This window comes from Dreissena polymorpha, chromosome 14 (genome assembly GCF_020536995.1).
Source record: "Dreissena polymorpha isolate Duluth1 chromosome 14, UMN_Dpol_1.0, whole genome shotgun sequence".
In the NCBI taxonomy this organism is placed as follows: Eukaryota; Metazoa; Mollusca; class Bivalvia; order Myida; family Dreissenidae; genus Dreissena; species Dreissena polymorpha.
The window spans coordinates 75,379,675-75,397,708 of NC_068368.1; the positions used below are offsets into that span (position 1 = coordinate 75,379,675).

The 18,034-nt window shown below is 35.8% G+C and overlaps 1 long non-coding RNA gene across 3 annotated transcripts; it reads left to right on the forward strand.

The window, feature by feature from the left end:
• The first annotated feature begins 1,114 nt into the window (after positions 1 to 1,114).
• LOC127857931 (uncharacterized) lies at positions 1,115 to 17,171 on the forward strand. 3 transcript variants are annotated; one of them, XR_008038680.1, is made up of 9 exons: positions 1,115 to 1,303; positions 1,605 to 1,691; positions 2,817 to 2,976; positions 3,279 to 3,365; positions 4,490 to 4,649; positions 4,952 to 5,038; positions 6,640 to 6,799; positions 7,102 to 7,188; positions 17,154 to 17,171. It is a non-coding gene; the product is annotated as an uncharacterized LOC127857931 (long non-coding RNA). The 3 variants fall into 3 exon arrangements; XR_008038679.1 differs by lacking the exon at positions 17,154 to 17,171 and having other exon boundaries at positions 1,116 to 1,303; positions 7,102 to 7,364; XR_008038681.1 differs by lacking the exons at positions 3,279 to 3,365; positions 4,490 to 4,649; positions 17,154 to 17,171 and having other exon boundaries at positions 1,118 to 1,303; positions 7,102 to 7,364.
• The last annotated feature ends 863 nt before the right edge of the window (positions 17,172 to 18,034 follow it).

Consider the following 18,034-nt stretch of genomic DNA (forward strand, 5'->3'; position numbering starts at 1 on the left):
GGAATCATAGGTCCCGGTGTGACAAAAGCACTTAAAGCTCATGTCTGACGATTGACTTTTTTTAGTCAGGAAGTCAAGTGTTGTTGTTTTCCATGCAAGCGAGCCCTTTTGTTGGGTCAAATGACATCAGAATGCTGCTTCTACATGGATTTTACCTAAAATGTGCAAAAAAAATAAAAAAAGTTTGTTCGAATCCAGTTTCAAAACCTGCTTTGATGCACAAATATTGCCATTGATGATTTTTTTCACTTATTAAGCCATATGTAAGATCAGCTTTGCCTATTAGAATCAAAAGACATGCCTTGTATGGAGTCTAAGTGCTGCATGTATGATGTAAACCGAGTTTGGCTTTTCTACCCTAATTCTTGACGCGAAACGCTGTTACGCATGGCGCTTTCAACGGCAACTTTTATGAATTAATCTGTGTGTCATTGTACCGGAACTTTGTGATCTTTCTCAAAACAGATTATACCTGTGGGAAAAGTGCCTTTAATTTAAATTTGAAGGGGTTGGGTTCTCTTTAAGCACATCCGACAAGTTAGTCGTCTGCCAGAATTTTGACCATTTGACCATCAAAAACTCTCTGTATTGCAAAACATAACTGCCAGATGTCATTTTGACCCAAATAAGGGCTGTTTGCAATTGGGCTTTTGCACTTGGGGTCATAAGGGGGGTAAATGCTGGAAAATCACACCGAAACCTGTTCCGGAGACATATTCTAAGACTACTTAAACACCCGGTATTGTTTTTCAGTGCCATTTTGACATTAATTTGCATCAATCTCAATAATGAACCTTATGCATGTCTTTATTTCATCTGTGTTTATTATTATTGTTTACTTTTTGAGCCTTTTTCTGTTAAAATGCCCGCCAATTTTGGACCTACACTTCTATCCGCCTTCGCCTTCAACCCATTCAGGCAGATCTACTCAGAATAACACTACTTTGCCTTATTTTACCTGTTTGGATATCTCGCTGAGTTCAAGTAAAATCAAGTATTCAGCTGAAAACACAAAAATGATAATAATATTATGCTTTCTTTCCTGGAAGAATGTTGTTGTGATAGACCCTGCATGAAAAACACCAGGGAATCTGTATTTAAGTGACCTTAATACTATGCGTAAACCTAAGTGTGCATTTGTAGGCGGTGTCGAAATGGGTCTATAGCTCTGCCTGAACTGTCGTCCAATTGGTTTACAAGTCCGGCTGAAGTGACAGGCCATCAAAAACTGTACAGTGTGACTGATTCGGAGACAGCCCTCAACACTCGCCCAGTCGTGTCGAGAGGATCGGTGTCTTTGCAGGTTAGTACGCCGTTATTTTCAATTAAATCTATTGTAAAATGATTTCTTTGATATCCTGGCACACTTTTGTCACCAAAATTAGGAAAATTGTGTGTTTTACATTGACTGCAGCTCTGAAACCAAACTTTGTGGCGATAACTTTGCCGGTGTGCCCGACAATGTGATGCCGGCGTGGTGAATTAACCATTTGCAGCAAATAAAGCGAGAAAGACTATTGAAAGCTTACTCTAATTGTATCTAACTTACATTAGTTGGCACCGTAATGGGTAAATGCGCACAAAAACCTTTTTTGTTTTCTCAGATTACACGGAATTGAGCACCCGGGCCAGACTGACACTTTCCGGAGCCTGCCCGAGACGGAACTCGAGCCGAGGAATCATAGGTCCAGGTGTGACAAAAGACTTAAAGCTCATGTCTGACGATGACTTTTTTTAGTCAGGAAGTCAAGTGTGTTGTTTTTCCATGCAAGCGAGCCCTTTTGTTGGGTCAAATGACATCAGAATTGCTGCTTCTACATGGATTTTACCTAAAATGTGCAAAAAAAATAAAAAAAGTTTGTTCGAATCCAGTTCAAAACCTGCTTTGATGCACAAATATTGCCATTGATGATTTTTTTCACTTATTAAGCCATATGTAAGATCAGCTTTGCCTATTAGAATCAAAAGACATGCCTTGTATGGAGTCTAAGTGCTGCATGTATGATGTAACCGAGTTTGGCTTTTCTACCTTAATTCTTGACGCGAAACGCTGTTACGCATGGCGCTTTCAACGGCAACTTTTATGAATTAATCTGTGTGTCATTGTACCGGAACTTTGTGATCTTTCTCAAAACAGATTATACCTGTGGGAAAAGTGCCTTTAATTTAAATTTGAAGGGGTTGGGTTCTCTTTAAGCACATCCGACCAAGTTAGTCGTCTGCCAGAATTTTGACATTTGACCATCAAAAACTCTCTGTATTGCAAAACATAACTGCCAGATGTCATTTTGACCCAAATAAGGGCTGTTTGCAATTGGGCTGTTGCACTTGGGGTCATAAGGGGGGTAAATGCTGGAAAATCACACCGAAACCTGTTCCGGAGACATATTCTAAGACTTCTTAAATACCCGGTATTGTTTTTCAGTGCCATTTTGACATTAATTTGCATCAATCTCAATAATGAACCTAATGCATGTCTTTATTTCATCTGTGTTTATTATTATTGTTTACTTTTTGAGCCTTTTTCTGTTAAAAATGCCCGCCAATTTTGGACCTACACTTCTATCTGCCTTAGCCTTCAACCCATTCAGGCAGATCTACTCAGAATAACACTACTTTGCCTTATTTTACCTGTTTGGATATCTCGCTGAGTTCAAGTAAAATCAAGTATTCAGCTGAAAACACAAAAATGATAATAATATTATGCTTTCTTTCCTGGAAGAATGTTGTTGCGATAGACCCTGCATGAAAAACACCAGGGAATCTGTATTTAAGTGACCTTAATATTATGCGTAAACCTAAGTGTGCATTTGTAGGCGGTGTCGAAATGGGTCTATAGCTCTGCCTGAACTGTCGTCCAATTGGTTTACAAGTCCGGCTGAAGTGACAGGCCATCAAAAACTGTACAGTGTGACTGATTCGGAGACGGCCCTCAACACTCGCCCAGTCGTGTCGAGAGGATCGGTGTCTTTGCAGGTTAGTACGCCGTTATTTTCAATTAAATCTATTGTAAAATGATTTCTTTGATATCCTGGCACACTTTTGTCACCAAAATTAGGAAAATTGTGTGTTTTACATTGACTGCAGCTCTGAAACCAAACTTTGTGGCGATAACTTTGCCGGTGTGCCCGACAATGTGATGCCGGCGTGGTGAATTAACCATTTGCAGCAAATAAAGCGAGAAAGACTATTGAAAGCTTACTCTAATTGTATCTAACTTACATTAGTTGGCATCGTAATGGGTAAATGCGCACAAAAAACCTTTTTTGTTTTCTCAGATTACACGGAATTGAGCACCCGGGCCAGACTGACACTTTCCGGAGCCTGCCCGAGACGGAACTCGAGCCGAGGAATCATAGGTCCAGGTGTGACAAAAGACTTAAAGCTCATGTCTGACGATGACTTTTTTTAGTCAGGAAGTCAAGTGTGTTGTTTTTCCATGCAAGCGAGCCCTTTTGTTGGGTCAAATGACATCAGAATTGCTGCTTCTACATGGATTTTACCTAAAATGTGCAAAAAAAATAAAAAAAGTTTGTTCGAATCCAGTTCAAAACCTGCTTTGATGCACAAATATTGCCATTGATGATTTTTTTCACTTATTAAGCCATATGTAAGATCAGCTTTGCCTATTAGAATCAAAAGACATGCCTTGTATGGAGTCTAAGTGCTGCATGTATGATGTAACCGAGTTTGGCTTTTCTACCTTAATTCTTGACGCGAAACGCTGTTACGCATGGCGCTTTCAACGGCAACTTTTATGAATTAATCTGTGTGTCATTGTACCGGAACTTTGTGATCTTTCTCAAAACAGATTATACCTGTGGGAAAAGTGCCTTTAATTTAAATTTGAAGGGGTTGGGTTCTCTTTAAGCACATCCGACCAAGTTAGTCGTCTGCCAGAATTTTGACATTTGACCATCAAAAACTCTCTGTATTGCAAAACATAACTGCCAGATGTCATTTTGACCCAAATAAGGGCTGTTTGCAATTGGGCTGTTGCACTTGGGGTCATAAGGGGGGTAAATGCTGGAAAATCACACCGAAACCTGTTCCGGAGACATATTCTAAGACTACTTAAACACCCGGTATTGTTTTTCAGTGCCATTTTGACATTAATTTGCATCAATCTCAATAATGAACCTAATGCATGTCTTTATTTCATCTGTGTTTATTATTATTGTTACTGTTTGAGCCTTTTTCTGTTAAAAATGCCCGCCAATTTTGGACCTACACTTCTATCCGCCTTCGCCTTCAACCCATTCAGGCAGATCTACTCAGAATAACACTACTTTGCCTTATTTTACCTGTTTGGATATCTCGCTGAGTTCAAGTAAAATCAAGTATTCAGCTGAAAACACAAAAATGATAATAATATTATGCTTTCTTTCCTGGAAGAATGTTGTTGCGATAGACCCTGCATGAAAAACACCAGGGAATCTGTATTTAAGTGACCTTAATATTATGCGTAAACCTAAGTGTGCATTTGTAGGCGGTGTCGAAATGGGTCTATAGCTCTGCCTGAACTGTCGTATAATTGGTTTACAAGTCCGGCTGAAGTGACAGGCCATCAAAAACTGTACAGTGTGACTGATTCGGAGACGGCCCTCAACACTCGCCCAGTCGTGTCGAGAGGATCGGTGTCTTTGCAGGTTAGTACGCCGTTATTTTCAATTAAATCTATTGTAAAATGATTTCTTTGATATCCTGGCACACTTTTGTCACCAAAATTAGGAAAATTGTGTGTTTTACATTGACTGCAGCTCTGAAACCAAACTTTGTGGTGATAACTTTGCCGGTGTGCCCGACAATGTGATGCCGGCGTGGTGAATTAACCATTTGCAGCAAATAAAGCGAGAAAGACTATTGAAAGCTTACTCTAATTGTATCTAACTTACATTAGTTGGCACTGTAATGGGTAAATGCGCACAAAAAACCTTTTTTGTTTTCTCAGATTACACGGAATTGAGCACCCGGGCCAGACTGACACTTTCCGGAGCCTGCCCGAGACGGAACTCGAGCCGAGGAATCATAGGTCCAGGTGTGACAAAAGACTTAAAGCTCATGTCTGACGATGACTTTTTTTAGTCAGGATGTCAAGTGTGTTGTTTTTCCATGCAAGCGAGCCCTTTTGTTGGGTCAAATGACATCAGAATTGCTGCTTCTACATGGATTTTACCTAAAATGTGCAAAAAAAATATAAAAAGTTTGTTCGAATCCAGTTCAAAACCTGCTTTGATGCACAAATATTGCCATTGATGATTTTTTTTCACTTATTAAGCCATATGTAAGATCAGCTTTGCCTATTAGAATCAAAAGACATGCCTTGTATGGAGTCTAAGTGCTGCATGTATGATGTAACCGAGTTTGGCTTTTCTACCTTAATTCTTGACGCGAAACGCTGTTACGCATGGCGCTTTCAACGGCAACTTTTATGAATTAATCTGTGTGTCATTGTACCGGAACTTTGTGATCTTTCTCAAAACAGATTATACCTGTGGGAAAAGTGCCTTTAATTTAAATTTGAAGGGGTTGGGTTCTCTTAAAGGTCACATAACCCCAAACCGGAACTCCTGTTTTTAGGGTTACATGCAGTCAGTTTGATACTTAGCACACATTGTTGAGTGCATGCTGCCTAGGATTTGTAAAATACATTGCAAATGGTTGGTTTTGGTATCAACTTGAAGGTATATTTGTAAGCAATAAGAAAATAAGCCATTTTTGTGCTCTACTTTTTGTGTTGATGGTTACCGGCTTTGAAAGTAGGTCATACTATTTGAGCCCAAAATGGTTGTCTGCACAGCTGTCAAAACCGGTTTGCCTATTCTAAGGTAAATATTTTGAGTTTGCGCGTATAGAATTTAATGACATGCATTTTTTTCAAAAGATTATGCATTAATCTTTCCAATGATGTATGATGATATAGTGGGTATGCGCTTGATCATGGTAAAAATTGATATCGAATTTCAACTATTTTATATGTAATATAGAAGGAAATTAATTGCGCATGCGTAACCTTTAAGCACATCCGACCAAGTTAGTCGTCTGCCAGAATTTTGACATTTGACCATCAAAAACTCTCTGTATTGCAAAACATAACTGCCAGATGTCATTTTGACCCAAATAAGGGCTGTTTGCAATTGGGCTGTTGCACTTGGGGTCATAAGGGGGGTAAATGCTGGAAAATCACACCGAAACCTGTTCCGGAGACATATTCTAAGACTACTTAAACACCCGGTATTGTTTTTCAGTGCCATTTTGACATTAATTTGCATCAATCTCAATAATGAACCTAATGCATGTCTTTATTTCATCTGTGTTTATTATTATTGTTTACTTTTTGAGCCTTTTTTCTGTTAAAAATGCCCGCCAATTTTGGACCTACACTTCTATCCGCCTTCGCCTTCAACCCATTCAGGCAGATCTACTCAGAATAACACTACTTTGCCTTATTTTACCTGTTTGGATATCTCGCTGAGTTCAAGTAAAATCAAGTATTCAGCTGAAAACACAAAATGATAATAATATTATGCTTTCTTTCCTGGAAGAATGTTGTTGCGATAGACCCTGCATGAAAAACACCAGGGAATCTGTATTTAAGTGACCTTAATATTATGCGTAAACCTAAGTGTGCATTTGTAGGCGGTGTCGAAATGGGTCTATAGCTCTGCCTGAACTGTCGTCCAATTGGTTTACAAGTCCGGCTGAAGTGACAGGCCATCAAAAACTGTACAGTGTGACTGATTCGGAGACGGCCCTCAACACTCGCCCAGTCGTGTCGAGAGGATCGGTGTCTTTGCAGGTTAGTACGCCGTTATTTTCAATTAAATCTATTGTAAAATGATTTCTTTGATATCCTGGCACACTTTTGTCACCAAAATTAGGAAAATTGTGTGTTTTACATTGACTGCAGCTCTGAAACCAAACTTTGTGGCGATAACTTTGCCGGTGTGCCCGACAATGTGATGCCGGCATGGTGAATTAACCATTTGCAGCAAATAAAGCGAGAAAGACTATTGAAAGCTTACTCTAATTGTATCTAACTTACATTAGTTGGCACCGTAATGGGTAAATGCGCACAAAAAACCTTTTTTGTTTTCTCAGATTACACGGAATTGAGCACCCGGGCCAGACTGACACTTTCCGGAGCCTGCACGAGACGGAACTCGAGCCGAGGAATCATAGGTCCAGGTGTGACAAAAGACTTAAAGCTCATGTCTGACGATGACTTTTTTTAGTCAGGAAGTCAAGTGTGTTGTTTTTCCATGCAAGCGAGCCCTTTTGTTGGGTCAAATGACATCAGAATTGCTGCTTCTACATGGATTTTACCTAAAATGTGCAAAAAAAATAAAAAAAGTTTGTTCGAATCCAGTTCAAAACCTGCTTTGATGCACAAATATTGCCATTGATGATTTTTTTCACTTATTAAGCCATATGTAAGATCAGCTTTGCCTATTAGAATCAAAAGACATGCCTTGTATGGAGTCTAAGTGCTGCATGTATGATGTAAGGGAGTTTGGCTTTTCTACCTTAATTCTTGACGCGAAACGCTGTTACGCATGGCGCTTTCAACGGCAACTTTTATGAATTAATCTGTGTGTCATTGTACCGGAACTTTGTGATCTTTCTCAAAACAGATTATACCTGTGGGAAAAGTGCCTTTAATTTAAATTTGAAGGGGTTGGGTTCTCTTAAAGGTCACATAACCCCAAACCGGAACTCCTGTTTTTAGGGTTACATGCAGTCAGTTTGATACTTAGCACACATTGTTGAGTGCATGCTGCCTAGGATTTGTAAAATACATTGCAAATGGTTGGTTTTGGTATCAACTTGAAGGTATATTTGTAAGCAATAAGAAAATAAGCCATTTTTGTGCTCTACTTTTTGTGTTGATGGTTCCCGGCTTTGAAAGTAGGTCATACTATTTGAGCCCAAAATGGTTGTCTGCACAGCTGTCAAAACCGGTTTGCCTATTCTAAGGTAAATATTTTGAGTTTGCGCGTATAGAATTTAATGACATGCATTTTTTTCAAAAGATTATGCATTAATCTTTCCAATGATGTATGATGATATAGTGGGTATGCGCTTGATCATGGTAAAAATTGATATCGAACTTCAACTATTTTATATGTAATATAGAAGGATATTAATTGCGCATGCGTAACCTACATGGCAACACTTTCTGAAGTATCCAATCAAAACTCGCGATATAAAAAGCAAGTTAAATATAGCCCAATGGTCCCGGCGTCCACTCCAGTTTTCATTTCTCGGTAGAAAACAGCCGATAACCGTCCATATTGATTCTTGTCCGAATGCGTACGGAATTAGCCGCATCGACTCTAATGGATATGGGAGATGGACGGGATCCCCCGTCAAAATCCCACAGGGGAAGAAAATCTACAAACACTTTATTTTCTTATTAAAGTACATATTTCTTACAATTATAACTTAAACATGTGTATTTGTAAACATTGAAACAGAAAACAAAGCATAATATTAAAATTACATTTTTTGTAAAATATAGGTAAAATTCTCCCGTCTGGAAAAAACTCTCGTTGGAGAATTGCAATTTTTAACGGGGGAGCAAAAACTCCGTTGGGATCCAACGGGGGATGGCAACTTTATCATCAAATAACTCTACATTCCAAAAACATTTTAACTCTTTTTTTCAATTATATGTTTGTACTCAATGCCCCCTACAAATATGCAAAATTTCATAACAATTGTTCAATAAATAAAAAAAATAAGTTTGCAAATAATCTGGATTTGCAAACTTAATCTGGATACTGTTAAGTGAAGAAGCCAGCCTTGTCTTTGTATTTTCAATGTATGTTTCCGACATGTATGTTATGACACTGACACATAAAGGCTTTCCTGTGTAAATTTCTGTTTTGATGAAATGGATTTGACTGTTTGCGGCCTCTCGAAATTTGGTCAAAAATATATCCCCTGCTCCTTTAAAAAATAGACTGTTCTAGCGCTTTGCATTACAAGATTGGTTTATTGTCAAAAAAAGGCGGCGTTTGTCTGTCTTGTCGTTTCGGCAAAAGACACAAATGGAAAATTTCAAATGTTAATTTTTCCCCGTGGCAATGAGTCATTGCATCGCAGATGATTTTAGAAATTTATATCAGTCGCATCTACATCAGGATGTGAAATGTTACCGGTATGCATATGTTTGGTAAAAATCTGCAATAAACTTGTTGGTATTGATTAAGTTAAAAAAGCCAACATGACATACAACTGAGTGTCGCCGTTGAAGTGGACAAAAAAGTCTAACATACACTACGCTTCCCGTGTTTTTTGCCTAAATCACCGACACGCGGTGGTCATCATTTATTTTGAGTGACAAATCGCCGCGATCTCGCTAGGTCGAGCATGATCACCGCGAATGCTATCAATAGAATCTCCGCGGTGATTCACCGCGACTCACCGCATTAACGTCAAACGCGGTGAAGTACGATTTTCCTAGGTTAATGCACAGCGATTATAGCAATATGGGATTATTAGCATTGCAAGCAGATATACGAGAGTATCGGTTTTAAAATTTCAACATATATTTCACACCCATGTCCCTGACAGGTTTTTTATGTCTTTTTAATGCCGCGTAAAAAAACAAAACCGTGTGTTCACCTAGCTGTAGGATACCGCATCTGTAGGAGTGATAATTGCGTTTGTTATGCAATTAACAGTTTGAAGCCATGGAGAACTCATAACTGATTGTAATGTAATAGTCTTGTTTTCCCGAGTCCCTCGATTCTCAATCGCATACATGCAATTTCTTCCGTCTTTGTCCATTACTCGATAATCCCGCATATGCCCGATTTCCATTTTTAAAAGCGAATTCTGGGTAATATTGACGATAAGAGTGCTAAAGAATGTCAACCACAAACGGGGTCGCGATTTTCGAAAGTATCAAATGAATTTGGGCATATGTTTTTATTTAAAGATTTGATAAAATAAGCGCCCAATTAGATCAGTTGTATTCCAACATGCGTAAATAACCTGACATGGTTTGCACGCGTCGTGCACAGCTATTTTCGGTTACATATTCTAGCCCAAAATATATAGTGCACAGGAATTAAATGAATTCATGTGTCCTGTTAAAAAGCGCACAAAAATTGGCTTGGGTGTATTTATATTTTAAATAAACATTTCATAGCAGCCGAGACGTAAATATCTACGTCTCTGATAGCAGGTAAAACATGGATATCATTAATTTTAATTTCCATTAAAAGTTTTGTTGTGAATTTCAACTAAATTACCTGGGTTTCTCGCGAAATACTTGGCATTGACATTTCTTCTTAATAAAATATAATTCAAACATGCTGTATTGTAACCGTTAAGCTGTTTCAGTTACTTCATTATTGAAAAAAATTGTATTGTGTACTGCACACAAGTGTCGTGTACAGTTCATATTTTTCTTCAACGACCAATAAACAACTTAATTTATATTTAGATTTAATGCAACATTTACAAGTCATTTTCTAGTAATCGAGAAAAGTAAAAGTTAATTTTGTGAAAATAAACCAATGTCTGTTTGTATTTAAAGGGGCATTTTCACATATTTTGGCATGTTTTTAAGTTTTTCATTAAATGCGTTATATTGATAAATAATAACATTGCATCTTAAAAGCTCCAGTAAAAAATCAAAAATAAAATTAAAAAAAAGAAAAAGATAGTAAACCGCAGCAGGGCTCGAACCACTGACCCTTCGAGTCCTGGAGTAAAAAGTTTGCAACCTAGACCACTCGGCCATCCTTCCAGATACAATGACAAAAGTATTTTATACTCTATATAAGAAATCCTCGTAGTTTCCCTAAATATAGTGACAACAACAGAACTCTCCAAATTATTTATTCGTTTCGCATTGCAACGTTTTATAATTTTCAGGTTTTTAAATCGTCAAAAGATGCATATAATGGCTATTTAAGAGCATGGTAAATGTTCAGTATTACTGTTTCCTCACAAATATCATAACTAAAACGAAAATTGGCGAATTTGAAACAACTTTTTTCAATCTGGTCAATTTACCCAATCGTGAAAAGACCCCTTTAAATTTGCAAACTATATATATATAGTGTCGTCTGTATACGGTATGTTGGGTTAGTTCTCATTATGTTAAGCAATTCTTATTAAGTTAATAATGTTATTTTTAATGTTTTAAGCAAGTCTGTTTCCGAGATAATATATGGAAATTAACAGTGTGAGCTACTTCAATATGTTAACTGATCTATACAATCATTGTTTTGACAGACGACACGTGCTTATCTGAAGTTTGTTTCTGGTATTACACAGGATATTGGACGGTTTTCAGTAGAACTTTTGTACTGACCAACTTAATCATTAATAATGCACGTGCTTATCTAACATTTATGGATCATAAACACGGTTCCTAGCCACTTGTACAGGCCATAGTACACAGTCCCCATGGTTACTTTCAGTAGCACACGTGGTCAGAAACTAACAAGTTCGAGTAATAAAGCACAGAGATTATGATCTGAAAAATTGCATGGGTCCGAAATGAAACAGAACGCCACCAAATCAAAAGATTCACCGCCTAGTTAAAAGTGTAACAAATTATGTTTGAAACATTTAAAATAACTTTAATTCCGAATGATCACGGCTTCCATTTTCAAAAGTATATTCCGTTCAATATTGCTCAAGAAATTGTAAAGATAAACGTTTATAATTGTTCCATCAAATGAATTTTACACGCTACTATTTTACTAAATAGCAGTTCAATCGTGTCGGCGGTTTATTAATTCATTATGGCATAGTATTTATAATACAGGTACAAGTAAACCATTCTACTCAGGTAAACGTGAGTAGCTTTACTGACCAATCATTTATATGTGACTGAAATACTGTTTTAAAGTAGAGCAAAAAATCAAAATATACAAAACAAATAAACTATTAAAACTATGTAAACTGCCATCTGAATATTGATTTAGCAGCTAACATGACATTCTTATTTTTATCGAAATATTTTTATACATTTTTAATTAAGTACTGTAGATTAAAGAAATATATTTATTAGTTTTATTTCACGTTTGAATGGGACTTCATATTAAATACATTTTCATTGAGTTTAAGCGTCAGGATAAAGATAACACGGTTTGAAATTACTCAACACATTAAAAATGTTGTTGTTTAACTTAAGTACGAACAATAAATGTTGACTGAATAAATTGTGTTGTATTTAGTAGACACGTGCATACAAAAGCACACATTTTAATTATTCATTATTTTTATTTCATTTACAATATTCCGGTTTTTGTTTCATTACCTTAACCATCATTTTCTGCTTTCGGAATGTCAAGCTACTCTTTTGCTATTTTTAAAAATCTATTTTTAGAGAAAACAGAGTACTTACCAGATATAGCAGACGCTTTCTATGACAATTTATATTGGCCAAGAACTGGATTTTTTATGTTGTACAGCTTATTTAATTGAGTAGGAAAACAATATTAAAAGATTGTACGAAAATAGAAGACAGTACAAAAATACCCGACAATATGTGAGCCTCGACAAAATTATTTGAAAATTGAATTTTGCGGAGCTTTAATTCTGAATATATTTTGCATATTATTTGTAAAAATATAACACATATTAAAATCATACATATTTATATAAATTGTTTATCATTCATAATGTTCTAGTCCATGTAGGCCTACATGTGATAATATTATATATATATGATAATACATATATATATATATATATATATATATATATATATATATATATATATATATATATATATATGAGTGGTCATAACGATTGCTTGTACCGGTATTGCTTTTTAATTCTCCAATGGACGCTTTTCACATTCCCAATTTCGAGCTCTGCAAGATTTGCATCTCTTGATAAATCAAATCGTGAACGAGGCTGACGATGTGGAAGCTGTGCTAATCTTTATAGGCATAATAATTCAGGGGTGTGATTTGTCCATGGATACCCGGATTTCCGCGGATAGGGTTATCCCGGGGGTCACTTCTGAGATTCGCGTAAAAACTTTTAAAAAATGTGGGGGGTGGGTGTTACCACCGATTCCGCGGACGTATTTCATAATGGCCCGAAATATCCGCGGGCGTAAATATCTCCGCATTTTACACTGGTAGATTCTGCCTAAGCATTTTTAAACGAGCGATATAATTGGCTGTCGTTTCCCAATCTTCCAATTTAAATCGGTTTCTTAAAATGTTTAGGTATTTCTTAGCTGATTCGCTTCCAAATGGCGCCGTTGCGAAGCGAAAATTAATATTATTGAAATGACAAATAGCAATCGAATTAACGACTGACATCAGATAGTTTGATATTAATAATGAAATGTGTTTGTCAATGAAAGAGACTACGTTTTAGATACAATCAACACATATTTTGTTTAGAAATGTGCACAGTGAATTTGTGTTACGGAAACTAGTGTTTGCAAATTGGAGTTCATTCAACTGGCGAAGTAAATCAATTTAGAAGAGTATCGTTTGAACATGGAAATAGACAAACATGATTTGATTTATATGACGGTGAATCTGTGTATAATCAGATTGATATGCATATTCTGCTTTATTATGTTTGTCACGCTGTTCAGTTAACTGAAATAGCATTGAACTGAATATGTGAAATGCAAGATATTGAAAGGTAAACAAATTAAATATATTAATTTAACTCAGTTTAATACATGATTAACACAAGAAGAACACTCAAGTGTGTTTATTTATATGTAGTCCATTTACTGTAATTCAATACATTGAAAAACTGCTGCATTTTATCACAATAAATACTGTTTACTTTGCATCCTCATCATGTTAAATGTGAAGTTGAACAGGTTTTTATAAAGAAATATTGTTATGAAGTTCAAAAAGTTGTTTATTTAAATGTCTGTTTTAAGGTTTGTCATTGCGTTATGCGCGATATTCGCATAGTCAAAATCAGTCCAGGGCCCTCGTTTTGCACATTTTACCGCTGAATATCGGCGGCTTCCCCCATGAAAAAAGTATACTTTTTTCCCCTATTATAGCTAAAAATTCTCCCCTCTAAAAAAACAACTACTAACCTTTGATTAAATGTATATCTATGTAAATCACATTAAAATATTGTAGTGCAAACATGTACACAAAAAATGAAGTAATGAGAGACTGAGTAAAAAAATCCCTCATAAAAGGTAATCTATGCGAAATTCCCCCTCATGATGGCTGTGGGTGGCTTCCCATGGCGGCAGGATAGGGCCATGCAGAATGGACATCATTAAGGGCATTTTCTCGGAACAAAACTGTTCATTTTGTTTTCTGAATATCATTTGGTAATATTCTGTCTATACTGTCAGTATAATGAGCACCTTTCCATTACTTTTTCTTTCACTGTGATTTTTATTTTCATTGTAAGTGTATTTTTAAACTGCGTTGATGCATACATAGACACGGTTTCATGTTTTTTAGGATTTAGAAAAAACTTTTTAAGCATCCACTTTTGTAGAAAAATGTGTTGAAATGATACATTAATATAATTTTATGCAAGTGTCTATTTTACTGAAAATTTGTCAAAATGAATAAATACAACAGGTAAAATTGCATATAATGATTAACTGATTTTTTCCCCCAGGGTTGATGGCTTATTCCAACTTCACATATTAGTGTTTTAAAATATCTTTAACAATGGCAATATATACTCTTTTGATTATGTAACCGTGATATACATGATTATTGTTATGACCCGGGATCGAAAGATCAGGGGTAAATTGTATCTGGCCTGTCTCTCTGGCTTTCATTCATTAATTCATTCATTGTATGTGTATGTCCCAAAACTTTAACCTTGGTTATTTGATAACTTTTGCAATATTGACGATATCAACTTCATATTTGGCATGCATGTGTATCTCACAGAGCTGCACATTTTGAATGGTGAAAAGTCAAGGTCATTCTTCAAGGTCAAAGGTCAAATATCATTGTATTTTTCTTTCCTAAAACTTTAACCATCGTTAAAGTTTGGTCATAACTTTTTGAATATTGAAGATTGCAACTTGATATTTGGCATGCCTGTGTATCTCATGGAGCTGCACTTTTTGAGTGGTGAAAGGTCAAGGTCATCCTTCAAGGTCAAAGGTCATATATATGGCTTCAAAGCGCCGCAATAGGGGGCATTGTGTTTTTTACAAACACATCTCTTGTTTAAAGTGAAAAATTACATTTATAATCATATTGGTAGTGTGTGTGATACAAAGGGAATTCCTAGGCATTTCCATCAGTTAATGAGTAGTTTGCGGATTTATAAGACACGGCTTGTGAGAAATACTTCAACTGTAAGAGAGACTAAAATAAAACTTATCTGAATTGAATTGTTTCTCATTAGCGACACTTAATTTTGTTTATAGATAAGTAATTTTGTGATAATTTATAGATAATAAACTTATAATAACTGCTACTTCATGGGTGTATACATGTAGAGAGAAGAGCCATGCTCAAGAACTATAACCCTACACTATCTTAAAAAAGAGATATTGCCCTTTGTTGTTTTTGTATGATGTAACTTTTCAGGGCTTTATCTCAAATCCTTTACAAGATTTCATTAGGAAACTTCATGGGTGTATAAAAAAGTGCCCTGCATGAATTTGATGAAAATGAAGATATGTCCTGCCTTTTTGAAACCGGTAGGGACTAATGGTTTGCGCTCTGTGTGTCCGTCTGTCTGTCTGTCTGTCTGTGAGTCTGTCTGTCACACTTTTCTGGATCCTGCGATAACTTAAAAAGTTCTTATTTTTTTCATGAAACTTGAAACATGGATAGATGGGAATATGGACATTATGCACGTCATTTCTTTTTGTTTCTACGTCAAAAATTATGGTTGCTATGGCAACAAATAGACTAGAAATACTGCTGAAAATGGTGGTTTTCTGGATCCTGCGATAACTTTAAAAGTTCTTAATATTTTTTTATGAAACTTGCAACATGGAAAGATGGCACTATGGACATTATGCACGTCATATTATTTTGTTCCTACGTCAAAAATTGTGGTTGCTATGGCAACCCCCCAAAAAATATTTTTTTAATGGTGGAATTTCTGACAAATTTTGGAGCCGGTAGGGGACCATATTGCTTGACAATAGCCTTGTTTTAGCAAGAGCTTTCTAGAAAAAACTAACCAATCAAAACGTGGACTTTACACAAAGCTTATTTTATTTAAAAAATGAGGACTTGACATACAATTTATTTACCATTAAAGTTATTACTTGATACACAATTCATTTGATCAAAAAAAGACTTTGCATACAAGTATTTTCAAAATAAGAACTTTATCCAAAAAAAATCTTAGCAATCAAAATGAGGACTGGCCATGAATGACATTGATAAAAATGAAATCTTGTCCTGCAATATTGTTTTAAATAATAATTTTCTCAAAAAACCTTATCAATCAAAATGAGGACTTTACACAAAGCTTATTTTATTATAAAAGTGAGGACTCGACATACATTTGATTCATCATAAAAGTGGGGACTTGATGCAGACTTCATTTGATCAAAACGATGACTTTCCCTACAATTAGTTTTTTTCAAAATAAGAACTTTTTTCAAAAAAACATCTTAGCTATCAAAATGAAGACTTTGCACAAAACTTATTTTATTATTAAAGTGAGGACTTGACATTCAATTGATATATAATAAAACTGAGGACTTGATACACAATATATTTTATCAAAACGATGATTTGCCCTACAATTAGGTTTTATGCCCCCGGATAGAATGATCAGGGGTATATTGTTTTTGGCCTGAATGTCATTGTATGTGTGTGTCTGTGTCTGTCCCAAAACTTAAACCTTGGTCATAACTTTTGCAATATTGATGCACATTTTTAGTGGTGAAATGTCAAGGTCATCCTTTAAGATCAAAGGTCAAAAATATGGCTTCCAAGCGGCGCAGTAGGGGGCATTGTGTTTCACGAACACATCTCTTATTTGAAAATAAGAAATACTCGCAAAAAACTCCTATCAATCATAATGAGGACATGACACATTTTAATAAAAGACACGTAGTCAAGACTTGACATACAGTTCTTGGCAAGCATGTTTTATAAATCATGTCCTGAATACAATCATTAGATGGATAGTTATGTAGATTAATGTTGTGATATACATGTAACATGGCTTTCGATTCTGTAATGTAGGAGATGATGCCAATGATTCACCATTAGAGGACATGATGTAACGGTGGCCCAGAACTCTGCTCAACTACGTACATGTAGTAGTACCTACATTCTGACTCTTCACAAACAACAAAACATACCAAGGTACTGGCGAGAGATAATCTCTGATGCTTATATGCAATCATTCAAGTACAGCTTCATAGCGGACAGTTACATGAAGTTTATGGAAGTTGTGACAAAATCTGGTTATCATTGATGCCCCAGATGCACCAGAAGACATTAATTTTATATTGTGTTAAGCAAGTTATTATAATCAAAAGTAAATTACTAACAAAAGAAGGACTGGACACACAGTTCTGTTACTTCTGTATATTGTGCAAGTGAGGACTTCGAATACAATTCTTGCTTTATATGTTCTCTCATTTTTTCTCTAAATTTCTACATCAAATATACTATATATTTACTAAAAAAATGAGAACTCGACACATAATTCTTTATAATGTGAATTTGAGGACTTCAAATATAATTTTTCATGTTTCACGGTTAAATTATTTTCTTTATAACTTCATACACAGATTCGTTAATGGAAGTTTTGATCAAGCATTACTAGCTTTGTTGTGATGCAGGAGAGTTTTGTTCCCATGCATCCTGGGATATTGAGAGGGATGACGAACTTCTTTATAACTATGGCATAGGACCTTATCCTTGGAGAAAAAAACCTATTTTTTATATGCTGCAGGCCTGGATCATTTTTGAATAATTTTAATTGAACTACAGTATGTGAATGGTATTATTCTCCTGAAAGGTAATACGACTCAGGAGTCGAAGAGTGGATTTCCATAATAACAAGTGTTTGTTGCTGTTCTTTATGGTTGTGTCCTCAAGTAATATATGAGTGAAAG